The sequence below is a fragment of the Vespa mandarinia genome, chromosome 22 (genome assembly GCF_050613455.1).
Source record: "Vespa mandarinia isolate Hongniang chromosome 22, ASM5061345v1, whole genome shotgun sequence".
Lineage (NCBI taxonomy): Eukaryota > Metazoa > Arthropoda > Insecta > Hymenoptera > Vespidae > Vespa > Vespa mandarinia.
In genome coordinates, this window is record NC_140831.1 from 485,147 (window position 1) to 497,168 (window position 12,022).

General features: G+C 39.4%; 1 long non-coding RNA gene and 1 other non-coding gene across 3 annotated transcripts in view; one reads left to right on the plus strand and one right to left on the minus strand.

Moving 5' to 3' along the window:
* LOC118442821 (uncharacterized) overlaps positions 1-12,022 on the minus strand; it is a 404,525-nt gene that overhangs the window by 111,597 nt on the left and 280,906 nt on the right. The gene's annotated exons all lie outside the window — the stretch shown is intronic.
* TRNAM-CAU (transfer RNA methionine (anticodon CAU)) lies at positions 3,435-3,506 on the plus strand. Its single transcript has one exon. It is a non-coding gene; the product is annotated as a tRNA-Met (tRNA).

Genomic DNA, 12,022 nt, shown 5'->3' on the forward strand with positions numbered 1-12,022 from the left:
ATGTAATAACATTTTATACGAAAAATAAATTGCTAAAGAATTCATTCTCGTGACCGAACGAACGTGAATTATTCGATTATTATTTCGAAACACCGGAAACATATTATCATCAGCGAACCAATGAAAAAACAATTAATTTACGATTAATTTACCAGGCATCATTTCGTTCGACAATGCCATATGAACATTTTTATTGGCCAAGCTATTTTTCGCAACGAGATTTCATTATCTTGCCGTCAAAACAATTTAAAAATGCCAACATAAACCACGATTGGATACCGTTGCGATCCATTAAAGTTAGCTTCAAATTGAACGCATTCTATCGGATTTCACTTGGGCACCCTCTTGACAAAGAGTTTTCCTGTTTTATCGAACGTTAAGGACATTAAGGATATATCAAATTACAAAAGAGAGAAAGAGATGGATGGTAAGAAAAGAAGAAAGAAAAAAGAGCAGAGAACCAAGAGTATGCAACAAAGGTTTCGTAACTGCTATTCGTGAAAACTTCGTAGAACATCCTATCTCCGGCGAGTCCGACAAACTTGAGTCAGGTTTCTTCTTTTTTCTTTCCTCTTTTTTTCTTCTTTTTCTCTTTTCTTTTTGTAAAAAGAATTACTTGAAAAGCTTTCGCGAAAGGGTACCTTCGATAAAAATGGATTAACTCGTGCTCTCTACCAGAGATGAATTTGTTTAAGCTCTCGCGTGGCTGGCTCGCCTCTTGGTTTCACTTTTAATTACTAAAACTTTTTAAACTTTTCTCTACTTTCTCCTTCTTCCTTTACTCTTCGTTGGGAAGATTAGAGCTTTCTACTTTCTCGTCCGATTATTCGTCGCAAGGACAACGAATTTATGCGTTAAGAATACACGCGGAAATTCGAAGGAAAACCATAACGACGCTTTTGAACTCTCGGTTGTGGGGAAACGGGGGCGGGGGCGGGGGGGGGGTGGGAAGGGAGGTGGAGTCACTTAGAGGAACAGTTGGACTTCGTCGATTACGTAAAAAGAGCGAGACACGAAGACTGCATCGGTAATAAGGCAAAGTTTTAATTTCGCTCGAGATGCATGGACTCCGACGAAACGAGGTAACTTGGAGAGAAACGAAAGGAAAAAAAGAAAGAGAAAGAGAAGGAGAAGAAAAGAGAGAAGTTTAGCTCGTAACGATTCGACAGAAGGAACGAAAAGGAAGGAGAACGTCGTCCATTTGATCGATCGTAGAAAATCGTTCAATGTACTGCAAAGGGACAGTTTATTATTCCACAGCCGTGAAGGTAGTTCGGAGCGAAGAGGAACTCTCCTCGAACGCTTGACTCCTCTTTTCCCTTTGGACAATTCCTCCTTGTTCTCCTTAGGCTCTTTCTTTTCTCCGAATAAGGATGTCTTCGTCATGCCATCCAGTCGATGGCTCGCACCACACCCTACCTAGCTAGCCCTCGTTTCGCTCGGGTTCCGTTTGCTGCGCACTAACGAGACACATCGATTCGATTCGTAAAGGCGAACTTTCTTCGAGGAAATTCGTCAGCCCTGATTAAGGCATAGAATTACGCGGCGGAGCACACGATAATGAAATTTAATCCTTCATTAAGAACTATCGCTCCTACTCTCCTCGGTCAGTTAATTATCGTCCGCTCCGAACAATCGAGTTGGTTCTAACGTTGGTTCGACGTGAATTAAAACTAAACGTCTCGCTTTTCAATTTCTATTATCTTTCTTCTCGAGACTATAAAAAAATTTCTAAAGCCGATCCTTAATTTTCAAACGTGCCCTCTATACATGTACCAATTTCAATCCTAGAGAATAAGGATAAGAGAGTTAAACTATTGTACTTACAGTATCACGTTAGATTCGTTTCCGTAACTCATTGCCCAGTCTAATCCTGACACCGTACGACTTCACTATGGTAAACCACAGAAGCGTCGGGAGCAACGGCAAGAGTCTCGAACCCGCCGGTGTTCATAGTCGATTCCATTATCGGAAGACTTATCTCCGTTCGCTTGATTAGTTCCTTCCGCAGCGACGAAGAGACGAGAGCACATTCGCTGAGGATCACCGTCCGTTCACCGCAAAGCAAAGTGCCATCGCCTCTCTTTCGCGGTCCTTTTCGTTTCTGAGATCAAAAGTAAAATCATTCGGAGCTTGAATAGAATCTGAGCTATCTTCCTGGTCTTTACGAATACTTTTCGCTTCAGAACGTGTTATCTGCACTAAAGAATTTCCGTTTTTAATCGACACTTATCTTTAAAGGTTTTCTTAAAGACATCGAAATCGAGATCGATCGAGCGTTTCCATTCACTGCCTTTGGAATAGTTTATAGGATGGATTAACTTGAGAGCTTGTCGAGAAAGTTCTTAATGTAGTAATGAAAACAGAAAGAACAGGAGGGTGAGAATGTAGAGGGTGGGGATGGTAAGAGACGGAAAGAAAGAATGGAAGAGAAGGAGAAAGAGAAACAATCGACCTGCCATGATTCGGACGAGTGTGCAAAACGAAGAGAGAAGACGAGTGAGCTGAAAAACTCGAATAATGTCGACGACCATTGTTCCCCATCCGTTCTGAAGTGCATTTAATCCGATAAAAGAGCAGAGAGTCGAGTTTCTCAAAACGCTGTACACGAATTACCATCGAGCAATCCGGATGTCCTCGTTCCTCCTCTTCCCTGTAAGAAGTTAAGTATTTCCCACCAGAAAAGTCTCCTTCCATCCGAAAAGAACAATCCCCTTACGTTCTTTCTTTTATCCCAATGTTTCCGATAAAGCCATCGACGGCACTTCATTATCCATTGACTTCTCAACGAGTTCGCGACTAGTCCGACAAACGATTAAGACGCACTTCGATTTAATTTTCGAGTAAGTAAGCGGTCGCGTAAGGAATCCTTTCTTGATCTAAAATATATGAGAATTATAAAATCTACTCTTTCAAATATGTAACCATACTTTCAACTTGGTTCTCACCCCATCGATGGTTTAATTAAAATATAAAACTTTTTGAATATTTACGTAAATCTAAGCTCCCCAAGAGTTTCGGTAAGGACGGATGGAGGGGATGAAAGGAGAGAGGATAGCTCGTAAACTTCCTCGATGCCTCTTGCTTTAGACTCATGATTCTTGCAAAACTTTGACGTGAAAGCGGATATTTTAGGCGGTATAAAGAGAATCTAGACACGTAATCCTCTCCCTCTCTCTCTCTCTCTCTCTCTCTCTCTCTCTCTCTTTTTCTTTCTCTTCCCTCTTTTTCTTCCATTAAATGCAAATAAAAGAAAGACGAAAAAGGAAAAACGAGTTTGTTTGTACCGAAGGATTTTCAATTTACGATCCGTCGTCCGTACTTAAGAAGCTTTCACAGATACGGTCACAGACGAACAAATAAAAACGTAAATAAATATTTGTCATATTTATGATGGACATCAAGTAAAGGACTTTGAAAGTCGATATCATCGAAGCAGAGTGGCGCAGTGGAAGCGTGCTGGGCCCATAACCCAGAGGTCCGTGGATCGAAACCACGCTCTGCTAAGGGAAAAAGGACACCCTATCCGCTAAAAAACGAGGGTTCTTTATTTTTTACAAATTTTTTTAAAATCATCTATCTTTATCGAACAGATTTTCTTTATTTAAAATGTCGAATTAAATATTCCAAATGTTGTAATCGTTAAGAAAAAAGAAAAATTATTACTTTATCTAAAAATATTCTTCAAAAGTATTTCCTATCTCTGTCAATAAAATAATATTCCAAACTTTTTACAAATATTGAACGTCATTATAAGGAGATCAATAAATCCATTCTACTTATTCGTCGAAATTATTAATCCAGTTAAAATATAAGATCTCATTGAAGTGAATCACATTAAACGATTCGATCTTGTCGAAATCATAAGGCGATTGCTCACAGGGCAATAATCCTTAGTGCGAAGGCAAATTGAAACGTTGGAACGTGCTGCACGTAAATTAGACCAACTGGTAGACGCGTTCCGCTTATCGACCCTTTTACCGATTAGGACGACGTTGAGGAGGTCGATGACGTTAAAGGCGACGATGAAGGCTCGAGATCGAAAAGACGCACACGCGTGGGACGTCGTTGAAGAGAGAACTAGAGAGAGAGAGAGAGACCGTAAATAGATCTCGAGAGGATGCAACCCCTTTGCTCGAATCGATACCCGCACCAGCAGGCTCTCACGCAGATATTCTACTCACCCTTCGCGTCTCACTGACTTGACAATTGTGTCTCGTACGCGTGCTTCGTCCTCGTGCTCCGTCCGCGTGCCTTGTCCGCGTGCCGCCCCCGTCAAAGCACTCGCTTCAAAGGCATTACGTACGAGATTCATGGAGATACATGTACGTACGCGTATACGTATGTGTGCTTCTGATTATTAGCGTGGAAATTGTAATAATAATTATCTCTTGATACGAGATCGATAAGAAAGCTTTCCTTCGATCACTTTGGATCGAATTTCTTTCGAAAATGACACAGGCTCCGCCTTAGTTCTCTTTTTTTTTTGATCCTATGAAGAAAGAATAATTTCAAAGAGAGAAAGAAAAATAGAGTAAAAAGGAAAACCAGGAATATCCTGGTAAAGATAGTATGTGGATATGTACATTATATTATCTTTCCTAACCAGAGACAATCGATAAAAAGAGTACACCGAGTGATCAACCTGTGTCGAGAAAATTTCACAAGATGCATGGCTGGTTCTTGCCCGATGCAACAATTTTTGTTACTACTTTGCTGTTCATAGAAAAATCTACTCGTACCAGATTGGTCCCGCGATCGTTTTACCTTTCTTTGTCATCGGTGCATTCTATATACTTACTTACCTAACTTGCTTGGTGTCTCCTAAAAAATATGATTGATCTAGAGCCATCCCCAACGAGCTAGAACCTTCGGTACACATAACTGGTCGAGCACACCCTTCGTCATTCTGTCTCTTTCTCTCTCCCCTTTTCACCGTCTATATATGCATATACATGCTTACATATATACATATATAAATGCACATACACACACACACACACACATATATATATATATATATATATATATATACGAGATGCATTAAAAAACTCAAACAATGAAGCGAGTAAATAAAGCGCATAGCCGCGCTCTGTTTTGTCAGGCGTAGTGCTTGTTTTTCCTACAGCGAACGACGTGTCCACCGAGCAAACTCCTCCATTACTTTCAAGTAAGTACATTAAAATCCCTTCCGTATTCCTCCTCTTTCCCGTTTGCTTCCCTCCAACCACCCTTTATCTTCATCGCTCTCTCGTGTCCGATAGCTTCCATCGATTCTCTCTCTCTCTCTCTCTCTCTCTCTCTCATGAGCAGTACTCCCGCACGTTTTCCGCATGGCTACCTCCATCCCAATAATTTTGTCTCTACTCGTAGAAATTTTCTCTAATTACGCGTACACCGATGTGTCACTTCAAATCTTCATTTATTTGCGATATAAAAGGCACGATATAATAATTTGACAATTATTTCTAAAATCTTTCCAATATTTTAAACTATAATTTGCAATAATTAGCAAAAGTTTAGTCGATAATCGTTTCTTCAATTAGAATATTTTTATCGATTTGGAAATATTTAAAACCTTAAGAGATTGAAAAGAATTAAAAAATTAAGAAGATTCAAGAACGTCGCTAGATTTTATTTCTCTTCGTGAAACAAGAGGTCAGACGATCGGAAGCCTGGCTTTTTTGTTCATCCATCGTTGAACGGTTCGGCGATTCTTTCAAGGAGTATAATCCTTCTTCTCTTTTTCGTGGCTAAATGAAAGTGGACTCGTGAAAGCAATATCCATAGAACAAAAGAGAAGCTAATGAAAGTGTCCGGTAGCAGGAGGTACCGGCTAGGAACGTCGCGTCGTCGTCATCATCGCTAACATCGCTACCACCCTCCTGGATGATGCGGCAACGAGCAAAGGATAGCATCTACCTTTCTTGCTTCTTTGAGGGAGGACCACTCATAGAATTCAGTCGAGGTTCTTCCGACCTTTGTTTCCGTATATCTGATAGCCGGACCTTCGCACTACCTTTTCTCTCTCTTTCTCTCTCTCTCTCTCTCTCTCTCTCTCTCTCTTTCTCTCTCTCTCTCTCTCTCTCTCTCTCTCTCTCTCTCTCTTTCTCTCTCTCTACGACATCCCTCCAGCGAACCCACCAAACTTTCCGCTTCATCGGGGAACCGTGAAAAATCGAAGAGAGCTCGTAAATGAGTAGAAAAGAAACGTAGGATGCCCTGACCTGTGTAAAGCGCGTGCTTGGTAATTAAGACTCAACGAAACGGACGACTGCGCTATAAAACGAGGAAAGATGATAGAGATCAATGTTGTTTTTAGTCTGTAGAGACTATTTGCTATTAAATAAGAATATGCAAAAGTAAATAAAAACTCACTGTAATATTAAATAAATAAGCGTTATTTGTATAGAAAAGTTACTATAGTTAATTGTTACGTTGTAATGAAAATTTTAATCAAACGAATAGAGTTTATTAGCTCGACATAATATTGTTATTTCTTAAATATGTTTACATCGATCCTTTCTGACAAGATAACATAAGATAACACGAGATAACGAAGACAAAGCTCGATAGAACAAGTTTTCTCGGCAAGACTTATTATCAAAGTTTATTATACTTCAGAATAGTTGAACCCGTATCCATCTTTGTCTTCTTCTATCTCTTTCCTATAAAATAAGTTCGACCTATGCATCGCGCTCACGTTTTCGGGGTTGATGATGGACATATCGCGGCATAGCAGGCGGACCCTCGTCAAATCGACCTTTTTTTGTGTCCGACTTTAATACGCACGTGCGAGTTCGTCCATCCCTTCGTACACACATACGCACACGCATACGTAGGCGCACGTACGTACGTTGATACGTATTGTTCACCAACCCAACTCCGGGAAAACGAATATGATTTCGAACAAGATAACATTGGATTCGCAAAACTTTACGATAACGCATTAGACTGATTAAGCCTCTCGTGATTTTAATCAGGATTCGTTTGCAAGCTATAATAACTTTTTGACGGTTTGTTCTATATTTTAGCAAATAATTAAAATCATATAAACGTGAATACAAAAGACATATCGTAATTTAGTCGAAATAAAAAGTTTCTCAAATCATTGAAATTCCAAAGTAAAGCGAGCTTTTTTTTCTTTTTAATTCGTTCTTTATATTACAATTATATTATACATTGGTCACAAATTTCCGAGCTTAAATGATTTCAAATGATCTATGCGAGAAGGACAATGAAAGGGATATAAATGACAAGGCTGAAATAATTTTAAGATAACACCGGTAATATCGAAGATAGTCATTCGAGGCAAGCTGGGGTACTCGTTGCGGCTCGTTGCGGCTCTTGCGTTATAATAAGAGGATGTTGCAAATCCGTCTCATTGCTGAGGAAACCCTACTTGGAGGTAGTCTCTGCATCCCCCATTCTCTGGTATATGCGGCATCAATCGCGGATATCGCATCATCTCCATCTGCCCATAAAATCTGCTGTAGCTCGTTAGCTACGCTTGTTACGTTCCGCACCCCAAATTCGGAGCTCGCTCCCACCCCCGTACGCGTCAGGTTCCTGACTCGTTGTCTACCTCCCCCCCTCTCTCTTTCTCTCTCTCTCTCTCTCTCTCTCTCTTTATCTCTATCTCTCTTCGTCAACGACCGATCGAATGATCTAAAAGAGCGCGCAACGACGCGAGGCGAAACGATCTCGCGCATGGCGTGTACACAGACTCTACCTACCATCACCCCTAATTATTTTGGCTCGAATTCTACGAGAGGCCAGCCAATGATATCGTGGTTCGAAATATATATATGGAACGCTCGATACGGTGTCCTACAAAAGCCTTACGAAGATATAATCGAGAGAATTGGTGAAGCCGTTGTTTAAAGGCGTTCCCCTAGGCTTTCGTATGGATGAAAAAATGTACGTCATTTTTTCCATCTAAATTATTGACGCGTTATATGTGTTCTCTTTCAAAATAGAAATATTTTATCTTCTAGCTTTTCACTCGACATCGAATTATGCTCGGTACCTCAAAAAGGCATTAAGTATTATCGATGAAGAAGTCTCACACTGCAGTACGTCGTTAACAATAGAGTAAGCAAATGAAAATGCTTTTATTTTCTATTTCATTTTTTTTGTTAACTAACTTCTGATATGAAATATGTTATTACAATTTTATTGTTTATTCATTAAGGTATTTAATATTGCGGCATTATTTAATAACTGGTCGTCTCCATTGCAACGATATGAATTGTTTCATAAAACCTTTGGGCTTTGATCCAAAGGATAAAATAGAACAGGAAAATAAAATATGAGGAGAGGGAGAGAGAGAAAGAGAGATAGAAGAGGGAGGTCCACAATTAATAATTACACTTCAATCATTTAGTTAATTAGTTTCTGCTCCGTGTTATAATTTGAACTGCGCTGCGTTTCATATTTTGTTAATATAATTAAAATTAATTTTCCCATCTAGTATACACAGCAGATCAAAGCCGTAGGTACATAATTGCACGATTTGCTTATGAGAATTACATGAGGGGAAAAAGTTTCGATATCGTTTTAACTATCGGACGGATCAAATATGGTTCATTCGATGATTTCCTTTTTTTTTCTTTTTTCTTAAAACAGTTGTACTATTAACGAAGTAGCACGATCAGCCCATAAACTGAATCGATTTTTCCGATGCATGTCGTAACGAAAGTAACACGACTTATAGTTGCGATTAATAGAAGGAGAGAATGACGAGAGATTCTCGACATTTTTTTTTTTTTATCCTCGACACGTGGATCGTACAAGCGAGGGGGTGCAGTAAAGTGAAGAACGTCGCTCGTCGACTAACGAACCTCCCGGACGACGCGTTTCTTTCCATATGCGTCTATCGTGATAAAGCCTATACGACTTGTCCTTAATGACCGATTGTACAGTGCGCAGTCGACAAATTAAATGCGAGGCTCATTTATTTAAAACGCATTGCGAGAATTACCGACGGTCTACCACCTGCTACTCCATTATAATAATTATTATCAGTCGCTCATAATTTATCGCATTGAATGCGTAACGCCGTTCCCATTTTTATGCGTCGTTAGGCTATAATTTTTCGACTCTTAATATTCCCTTTTAAAATGCTTTCTCGAAAGTCTTCATCCTATTTCCGTACTTTCGAAATTCTTCTAGTACGTGAACGACAATTTCTATATCGAATTAAAATATTGAACTCTCGTTAAAAATTATTCATAGTATCGCAGCGTTTTCATGAAAAGATGAAATACAAAGAAACTTTAAAAGCTTATAAAAAGCAGAACTATTCATTAAAAAAAGAATAGTTTTGCTTGCAAACAAAATGGGTAGGTTTAAAAACATAAAATTAACGACAATTATATAGTACTCTTATGTACTTATTCCTTTTCATCGTAAAGACTCATAATGGATAAGAAATACGCGAGAGAACGAATGAAATCTCATTTGGAATATAAAAGAGTTCGTTATCAGCTTTCTTCGGCCATATCGAAGAAATATAGATAGATAATAGATGGTAACAGCTTATAGAATTCATTCGAGATGTGCTGGTGTTCAAACAAAATGAAATAGTTCGCTCTCTGTCGAAAATAATGAGACGTATACTAGATTAAAGGAGGATATAACGAAGGAGATTTTTTTTTCGCGGTATAGTAAACGATTATTATTAAAATTTGTTCTTTACGCGAAGGAGCGGAGAAGCGTACTTATCGAAGCTTTGTCAGAGAAAAAAGCGCAAGGTATTTCTAGAAGAGGCGTACATACTTGGCAAACCCTGGGAAAGTACCCTTTAATCAGAGAATCGACCCTTTGAAAGCGTCGGCGCGTCGACTCTCGAGTCGCTTTGCGTTCGTATTTATTCTTCGTCTTTTGATTCGCAAAAAAGTTGTTCTCTCTCTCTCTCTCTCTCTCTCTCTCTCTCTCTCTCTCTCTCTGTCTTTCTCTTGCGCTTTTCCATCCCCTTCTTCTCTTGGCATAGCCGTGAAGAGTAAATGCGAGCAAGTTTGGGGATTCGTTCGAGAAGAGAGAGAAAAAAAAGTGGGGAAAGTTCACGTGTTACGCATTCGCGTAACGCGCGCCTGCGTGCGAGCTTTTTCAATATCGCTAATGCGTCTCGTCGGTTCGTCGAAAACGCGGTAAAAGCGCGAGCACCGGCCACCAAGTGATAAAGTCGCAAAAGTGTGCGCAGCTTTAAACCTTGACAAATGCGCTCTACCGAATATCGCATATTTCGATCATGAATGACGATAAAGCGTAGCGACTACTGTCGTTGCTGTTCGTACGAGATAATATAGTAGAAAATTGTTTCCATTTCGAATGGCCACGTTGTAAATATCGATTCGCAGGCGAGTACTTGAATGCATTTTTACATTTCCCATCGTATCCGATCGAGTGTGTGATAAGCCGAGAATTAATTATCATCGATGGGAAACTAACGAGAGAGAAAAATTCGAGTTTCGATTTTATTCGGACGATATCTGTTTATTTTTTCAGGTCCGATCGATCGAACGGCTGCGGTCGATGTGTTCGAAGTATGAAGATGCATAAAAATCGAAACAGGTGAATAATCAAGCAGATAAATCGTTTATTCATCTCTAACTTTGATCGCGAATTTTCGCATTATTTTCATATTCACGTTTAAGATCCCGAAAAGATTTATTTCTGACGCGATACGAATATAGTGCAGTACGATGCATCGACGAATCTAAAAAAGTCAAAAGCTAAGATATATTTTTTTTTTCTTTTTTTTCTTTTTTTTTTTTTACCGATTCCGTTTCTCTCTTTTCGCTTCTAGAATACCCACGTTACGAGATAAAACGAGTGGCCACCGGTGTGAATTATATTTTCTATACCTGCGTCGGAAGTTTGCGTTTCATGTGATCGATGCGTAACATCGAGTGCACACACGTTCGGCATGAGAGCGAAGTGCTGACAAACAAGTCCGAAATGGTTGGAAGCGTAACGCGTTTCGACGTCGTCCGCTATGCACTTCGTTACAAAATTATTTTTATGACATCGATGTACGATACGTCTCCGTCGACGGCACGTGCTTCGCGCGACGAGAGTCTTTCATTTATGATCTGTCATAAAAATGCGTGACGCGAGTACCGTCGCGCGAAAAAAATTATATAAAAAAAAAAGAAAAAAAAGAAATAAAAAAAAAAAAAAAAAAAAAAAGAAAAAAGCGTACGAGGACAATATCACGAGAAAGATCTGCGAAATGAATACTCGACTCGTTTAACGACGATATGAAAAAACTGACATTATGAATGGGAATGCACTTTGTCGTTCTTCGCTTTTAACAATTGACGACTTATCGTAATAAAAAAAAAAAAAACACACACACACAAAAGAAAAAAAACAAAAGGAAAAAAACAAAAGGGAAAAAACAAAAGGGAAAAAACAAAAGAAAAAACAAAAGAAAAAACAAAAGAAAAAACAAAAGAAAAAAGAAGAAAGATAGAAGAAAAAGGAAATGAAAGAAACTTTCTTTTGCGAAGCAAACAATGATCGCGTGCTTATCTCGTTCCTTTGACTTCATTAATCCGCGCATTAAATGAGAAAGACTCGTCTCTCAACCGTCGTTCACCCATTCCACTTGATTTCTCGAAGACTTGGTAGTTGCGAGAATGTTCTCCTTGGCGAAAGTGTCTAAAATCGAATCGTTTCTCGATTTATCGTCCGTAAGCCCGCGATAACGTATGCCGCACGACGTTGTTTCCGTTTCATCACGTAGAAAGAAGTCTCTCGTAGCGGATATTATGCGCATTGGGAAGGAAGAAACAACAACGATTTGCTTCCTACGAAGGACAACGCCGTGAAATTCTTTCGTGTTGGTGTATAACTATACATATGCGTCGATACATATGTAGATATGTCTACATATATAAAGCTGCGTGCATATATCGGCCGACCGTACGTTTACCACTGAAATTCATAGGTAACATGTGTCTTTATGGTTTATGCGTCTGGCCTTACCGTGGATGAACCCTCGAGAAATAGGAGC